Genomic DNA, 8,260 nt, shown 5'->3' with positions numbered 1-8,260 from the left:
AATACATACAGAGAAAAACCCAACAATCATATGACCCCCTATGAGCAAGCACTTAGGCGACAGTGCAAAGGAAAAACTCCCTTTTAACAGGAAGAAACCTCCGGCAGAACCAGGCTCAGGGAGGGGCGGGGCCATCTGCTGCAACCGGTTGGGGTGAGAGAAGGAAGACAGGATAGAAGACATGCTGTGGAAGAGAGACAGAGATTAATAACAAGTATGATTCAATGCAGAGAGGTCTATTAACACATAGTGAGTGAAAAAGGAAAAATTCAATGCATCATGGGAGTCCCCCAGCAGCCTATGCCTATTGCAGCATAACTAAGGGAGAATTCAGGGTCACCTGATCCAGCCCTAACTATATGCTTTACCAAAAAGGAAAGTTTTAAGCCTAATCTTAAAAGTAGAAATAGTGTCTGTCTCCCGAATCCAAACTGGAAGCTTGTTCCACAGAAGAGGGGCCTGAAAACTGAAGGCTCTGCCTCCCATTCTACTTTTTCTTAGCAATGGCTATGAAAACAGGAATTGCAATGAGCAATGTGTGAGCAAGTACTGCAGTTCCGGTATAAACTTTAATGCACCATTTATTAAAGTTTACAATGCCTCTAAGCATCACAAGTATATGCATCAATACACGTAATGTTATCATAGACCAACACAGAGGTCACAGGAAGTCCTAAAATAAATAATATAGAGGATAGCAGGTTGTATGTGACAAGCCTGGTTTGATGTAGAAGTAGAACATTTAATGAAAACATCATCATAAAATTTAAAAAAATTATAATTGAATGACTTTGATTTAGAGTGTTTATAAAATGGAGCAGCGGGAACAATCCCGGGACAGGTTTCTGCTTGCAATGAGAAAAATGTAAGAAATGTTTAGAATAAATTCACAAATCAATCCATTCAGCATCAGCATAAAGATTACACCACCATGGATGGAGGATGTTCCTATGAACAGCTTTGCACATCACTGTCTACACGTTGGTTTGCCTCCATAAGGGGTTGTGTTACAGGTGTTGCTGCAACCTTCATGTTGTGCAGGTAGGGGGATCAGATGTCCCTCATTCAGGGGGACTGCACAACATTTTTATGCTGTTCCCCCATCTCCCACATCTTGAACCAATGTCCCACATTTTACAGGCTTTGCAAGACATCCAAATTCCTAAACACTGGATTTTCCTTAGTACATATAAAGTTGATGCTTTTTATCATAAACAAATATATCATTCTATGCAATATAGTGTAAAATACCACAAAGCAGATATACTGAGAAATACAGTTATTTTTCAGTTTAACACAAGAGAAAAAAATGTTGTGAAGCGACACAGTATATTTGTGTGATATTTGGCTAAAGATTTCACAATGGTTTCACAATGGTTTCACAATGAGCTCACCCGAAACCCTGGCTGATTAGGTCCCACACCCACTTTCACACCTTGGCGCATGCGATTAGAGGATCACCAGGGGGTCCTTTGTCCCTCCTTGGGGGGATACTCCCACTGGGTTTAAATCTGGGACTCTCGGCCATTTGACCTTAGAACTGAAGAAGCTTCTCGGATGAGAGGTGAAACGTCTTCAAGCAACTCAAAGAAGTCCAGACGCTTTTCTTTGCAAACTCCTTTGACTACGATGACCTGGATGACTGAGAACCTTCACAGACATTCATAGATTGTCACATATCGCTCAAAAAAGACCTGTGGATACATCCTTACTCAAACCTATATACTGTTACCAGACAGACGCGCAGCTGAAATAACAAGGGAGAGTGAAAGCTTCCCTTTATTCTTATTGTGTTTACCTAGCAAGAGTTGGAAAAGTCTCACATGCGGCTCATTGTGATCTGATCACCCTGTGTGCATGTCTGTTATGGCTACTCAGCAGCCATACATTACAGGGAATGAAAAAATCTTTTAAATTTGTTATTGTTGCAAAGGCGTAATCTTGATGAAACCCAGTATCTACAGTACAGGGTCTCCTCACACACATACTGAAAGTTTTGAAATATCTACAAAAAAATGTCCAGTTCACCAGCTGTTTAATGCTCTAAAGATTTATTTCAGTCCTTCATGTTGGAGTCTCAGATGTTGACACATGGCAGTACAGCACTATAAAGATGTTACATGGACTCCGCTGACTCCATTTCTTCTTCTGGCACATTTGCAAGTGGCAGGATGTCACGAGGTAACGTGTACTCAGTCAGGTTGGAAAGTCCGGACACCACACAGCAGCTCAAGGCGCTGCGGAAAATCTCCATGTCGCACGCCTCATACCACTCGTTGGTTAAAGCATCGTAGTACTCGACGTTGAAAGTGGTGGTGAAGCCGTTGAAACCCCCGACGGCAAAAAGGCGATCGTCCATTAACTCAATGCCAAAGTTGCTGCGGGGGGTCAGCATAGAGGACACGAGGTTCCACGTATTGGAATGTGGGTTGTAAGCCTCAGCGGTGCGCAGATGGTTGTTTCCATCGAAGCCACCAACCTAAAAATTAATGCATGGGTCAAATGATTGAATGTAAGTGTAACCAGCTTCACAGCACCCCTGTAAGAACATGCACCTGCTAGACTTAGTCTGAATAGAAAATAAATACTAAACGGTAGCTAGCTAAATAAAGAAGTGTGTCTCAAAAAGTGAGACTACAATCTTTGCTTTTTACCAAAGGGTGCAGCTGTAAATCAACTAAATAAGTGGTTTTAAGGCAAATAGCAAGATAAATTTACAGCTAAAATGCCTCCTGTCCCCAGAGGATGAGTTCTAATCACTTGGCTTATTCCCTCATTTTTCTAAAGGTGTTGCAGGATAACTTTGAAATTGTCTCTAACATATGTCCCCTAGTGGAACGATGAGGATGACAATGTTCGGTTTTGAATAAGTATTTCTGTTGTACTGAGTGAAATGTGAAATCATGAGTGAAATTATCAAAGACACAACATTTTGGGAATGGGGCACATGAAATGAAAAAAATTAATGAGGCAGAAACATCACTAATCAGTTAAATTAATACATAGAATGAGTAAGAATGCCTTCTCTGAACCTGTGGTCAGGATAGGAATCTGTTCATTGATAAATACAAAACAAAGTTAGCAAAATTCTGTGTCAGCCAAATCTGTGTTAAACCTTGCTGATCAAAGCACATTACAGATTTGATTTGTATGTTACGTGAGTGTCAGCACTACTTTGTGGTCTTACTGCAAAGACATGATCCGCATATGCAATGACACCTATCCCGCTGCGGCGGCTGTTCATGGGGCTGATCATCGTCCACTGGTTGGTCTCTGGGTTGTAATATTCAGCTGTCTGCAGACACTCGTTGCCATTGAATCCACCACAAATGTAAATCTGAAAACAAAAAAGAGACATGAAGTATTTTTACTTTTCTTAGGTTTCAGTTGGAAACAATGTTACCTGTAAGTGAAATGTTTCTACATCATTTGTGAAGTTAGACCGATACTCAGTAACTAAGTGTCCAACTGAAAAATACAGCAATTAACAAATGTGTGTGTGTTTTACAGTTACCTGTCATAAAAACATGTTTATGTACCCAAATTTGACCTGAGTACGTGGGACTTCTTTGAGTCAGAAAGTCAGAAATGAATCAAACATAGCATTCAATCAATAAGGCTAATTTTTCTCTTCAGGAATGCAAATAAATATTTGTAATTTGGGATCTTAATATAATAAAATGATGTGTTTTACAATTTTTTAAGTATCTGTTATATTTTAGTTGACAGGTCAATTCTACTAAAGTACTGTACATACATGCAAAGATGCACTTGTGATCAGTTAGAAACAAAATAGATATATATTAGTATATTTTTCAACTTTTTAAAATATACTTTTTAAATTTGAAAACATGAACATAGAAACCAGTTTGTGACCTATCTTGCACCTCGCTTCACTGTAAAAAATGTGTATTCCCTGACTGGTTGGCAAGTGGTTGCTGGAGGCTGATGGCTGTCGCTAGTCTGAAATTGTAACCAAGAAGGTGTTGCACCACAAGCCTCCTTGTGTTTGCTTTGGTTGTTAGCAGACTGTTGAGCACACCAGAGGTTTGCATGGAGTACTCTGACTTGTCTGCAAACACTCACAAACTATTTGCTGTAGAAATCTGTAGTCTTTCATACAACCACTGCCTAACCAGCTGAGGAGTACACATTTTCCCTAGCAACTGGTTGTTACCAAAAGGTTGCTGACAGGTCTGTAGGCCTGTGTGCTCTCTTTCTCTGCTACTCTTTACTTCACCCACCCGGCTGTAAAGTGTTGTGCAGCTGGCGATGCTCCTCTGTTCATGCATCGGTGCAATAAGACTCCACTGGTTGATTTCAGGTTGATAGCGCTCTGCACTGCTGAGTCGTACATGCCCGTCGTAGCCTCCCAGGGCATAGATGAACCCGTTCAACACAGTCACGCTCACATAGCAGCGGCGGGAGTGCATGGGTGCCACCTCATTCCAGGTGCGAGTGGTCAGGTCAAACCTACGGACGCTGTTGAAATGCTCCACCCTGTCGAAGCCACCAACGGAGTAGACGTACCCATTGAGGAAGGCGACTCCATGATAAGCACGAGGACACTCGAGGTTGTTTGTTACGTTGACCCAGCGGTTAGCCCGGTAATCGTAGGCCTCGATGCCGTTAGTTGGATCACCACCACTCCACCCCCAATGGCCAGCAGGATGGAATGAGGCAGGCGGGGACGAGCAAGAGGGTGACAGAAGCCAGACATGAAGGGTCTGTTTCCTAGACCATGTATGTCTAAGATGGCATTACTTATCATGGACTGGCACTCAGAATTGGTCCCCACCAGCTCACTGGACAGCACATTGTCCGTTAGGTAGTCTAAAGTCATCAGTCCCAGTCGGACCTACAGAGAGATGACAGACAGAATATGACTTAGAAAATGGAAACACTGAATATCAACTACATCAGTTTTAGTAAACTCAAGCTTCTTTAGGATAATGCTCCTAATGTTGTTTAATTTTCTCACTGCTAGCAAGAGAGTGACCAAAGTCAGACATCATTAGCCTTTTTGTCAACAGGGACAAAAGTCTTTTGTACAGTTGTAATGAAGATCAATTTTAAATCTAAAGTCTTAAGTATAACTTTATACAAAAATAAATAAAATAAAATAAAGCTGGGGAACACAAACAGGGGAGAATGGTTGTACTTGTTAGGGACAGTTTTTAGTCATAGCCCTAGCAACTATACTTAATAAAAATAATTTATTCTATAATATGTGTGTAGCGATCTGATACAGTTTTAATGCTCTTGAAGAGAATTTCTTAAATGTGGTTTGGCTACAGCTGAAAAGAGCAACATCTCAAGATATTAAAGCATCCTTATACCCAGATGGATCGACTCAATCTATCACTTAAATGCTGACGATTTCAGTCCAAACTAAATGTAGTAATGAAAGTTTATACACCTTGGACAACAGAGCGGTGAGGTGTTGTTCCCGTTCTGCAGGTACATGGCCAATCCACTTTATAAGCGCTTCATACACGGTGGTCTCCGACTGCACATTGAGGTCCTCTCTATCAAGGATATCAGCAACTTCTTCCACAGTTAGCTGCAGGAACTCCTCCTCAAGAACAACCTGCTCAAAGTTACTGATGATGTAGTGGTAGGCCTTGGCGCGTAGTTCGGGTAATAAGCATACTTTTGTGAACTGCCAAATGCCAACACAGTTCTCTGGGCACAGTTGCTCCCCGAGGAAGTCACAGCATAGTTTCACAATGTCCATTACATTGAGTTGATGAGCTGCCATGAGAAGTTCCATTGCATTTTTCTCTGTTATGGAAACAGAGCCAGTGTATGCAAAGTCAATGATGAGTGCCATCATCTGAGGAGACAAGCCAGGTATGTTGAAGACCTGTTTGTCTGGGTTGCTCCAGCAGATGAAAAGAGCCCTCAGGATAGAGATGGAGACAGAGTAGAAAATATTAAAAGGTGTGGAGGCAACAAGATCGTAAACTACGTCATGCACAAGTAGGATAAATATATAAAATCAGTTGACTGGAATGGAAATGATCACCTAATTACATGTGTTACTATGTGATTACTGTGATCGTCTTGTAATGTCTAGTCCATATTGCCATTAGAGTATATAACTCCAAAACAGAGTTTGTACATGTTTAGTGTGCTTGATTGTTGGGTTTTCAATGCCTTTATTACATTGGCAGTATGCAAAACAAAATGCAGTCCCACACTATGACAGAGCCTCCATCGTGTTTTAAAGTTAACTCTAGACACTCACTGTTGTACCTCTATGACAAATATTGAAATCAACTCCATAAGGCAAGTTTGCCCTGATGTTTAGTCTAGTGATTGCGTAATTTTGCATACCTCAGTCTGTTTCCTTTCCTTATGGAAGTTCCAGTGCATTTTGCTCAATTACACTCTCTGTTTCCCTTCCATAACCATTTCTGATGAGGTTTCATGTTAAGTAGATGGACTAAATGGTCTTGTGTCTGGAATTTGCTGGATTCTTTCGTTTTTCTTAAGGACATGACTTTCAGATACTGTTCATGTGCTGTAGATCATTACTTCTTTTATGCCTGCCACTCCTTGTTTTGTCTTTAAAATTGTTTCTTCGCTAAGTTGTGTGTTTTGTGTAGAAACAATACTGGTTCATCCTTCAAGTTATAGTAGGTGTCCTTTTCATGCTTAAATTATTCATTTATCAGCGTTAAATAGCTTAACAAACAAATAAACAAATGAACAAAAACTCATCTATAAACTTTTGCTCAGCGTATAACTTTATAACAGAGTTCAATCTTTTTAGTATCAGTAAGTCTGGTGTGTTTTACTGTGTGAATAACAGTTGAGAAGATATTAATGTAACTTAAAACACGTAAATTAGACTTCGGCTCAACACAGTCTGGATTTAGTTCATACAATCACCAAGTGATTCACAGTGCTTTTTAAATGGCACATTTACTGAAGTGGAATCTGGAGCTCTGTGAAGGTAAAGATGAAATCTGCAAATGTTTGCATTGTGTTTTGGGTCTATCTGTCAGTTGACCATGACAAAGTCTTTCTATCTGAAAAGCTCCATGATTCAACATGTTCCTTTTTGTTGGCACTGTTTCACAGACTAAGACCATGAATTACATTTTTCACAAGTATAAATCAGTCAACCTTCCTTCACATTATCAGGTAAGCAACTCACCTGAAGTACGGGGTGCAGTTACACAGGATGATCTTGTGGACCGGAAATTCAACATCCTCCACTTTGATGATTGCATCACAAAATTGTCCCTCCAAACGGAGTTCATTATACACTGAGCTCGACTTGTATGGCGGCTGGCTTTCTTCACTCATCTTGAGTTTTGTGACTGTTTTTCTTAGTTTTTTTGTCTGAAGTTTGTCTTGAAGTGTTCAGATCACAAAGTCAAACCTAATTTGGAATTGTGGAATGGAGGCTTATGACATCATGATGACTTGGCAACAGTTGCCCCATAGAATTGTTTTGAAATGTATATTTACATTGTTTTAATGAACCTTTCAGTGCATAAAAACTTTTGTTTTGATTTGATTTGGTTTTAATGTATTGCATATGAGCCTCACAGATATCACCTAGCATTTTGTATGTTTGCTTCACAGAGGTCAACCGGTAACATAACACTTCTGAAACAACTTAGATTAAATTGTAGTCCTATTTAAATATGGACTACAATATCATATTTAGCTCATATTCAACCTTAATAGGCAGTTTTTTCTGATTTTTCTGAGTAGTATCCATTTTATTGTTTCGTGTGTTGGCTCAGTTAATATTGAGGTTCCAGTTGTTGGGGACGTGCTGTACTGGACTCCGTTATGTTAAAATAACAGTTCCCAACAAAAATGCAATCCAGTTTATCCCCAGCAAACTACAAAGACATAAATAAACATTTGTAACCACCAGTTTTTACCCACATTTTAATACAAAACACTGTAACATGCACAGAGTCAAACCATTGTGTATTAGTGATGGTCCTGCTTTCATGCATGCTAAGTCACTGGCACAATTCTTTGTGGACACTTCATTATACCCCCTGTACTTTCCTTACTACACAAGCCAAAATATTTGTTATTAAACATATGAGTCTAAAAATACATGACAGTGCCAAACACTGATATTATGATTCATGGCTAAGCTGTTTTCTTGGGTTGTATTAGACTTTTATCTAGTTGGAAAAATGGGGTCCTGCACTTTACTGATGTACAATAGTAGTAAGAAACAAACAAACAAACAAAACACAGTTTTGTGATCTAAATAGATTTT

General features: G+C 39.8%; 1 pseudogene; it reads right to left on the bottom strand.

The window, feature by feature from the left end:
* Positions 1-2,034: 2,034 nt before the first annotated feature.
* LOC116319990 lies at positions 2,035-7,381 on the bottom strand (annotated as a pseudogene).
* Between the last annotated feature and the right edge of the window lie 879 nt (positions 7,382-8,260).

Source organism: Oreochromis aureus, linkage group 22 (assembly GCF_013358895.1).
Source record: "Oreochromis aureus strain Israel breed Guangdong linkage group 22, ZZ_aureus, whole genome shotgun sequence".
NCBI classification, from domain to species: domain Eukaryota; kingdom Metazoa; phylum Chordata; class Actinopteri; order Cichliformes; family Cichlidae; genus Oreochromis; species Oreochromis aureus.
The sequence above is the reverse complement of the archived record's forward strand: the minus strand, read 5'-3'. Positions and strand labels throughout refer to the sequence as shown.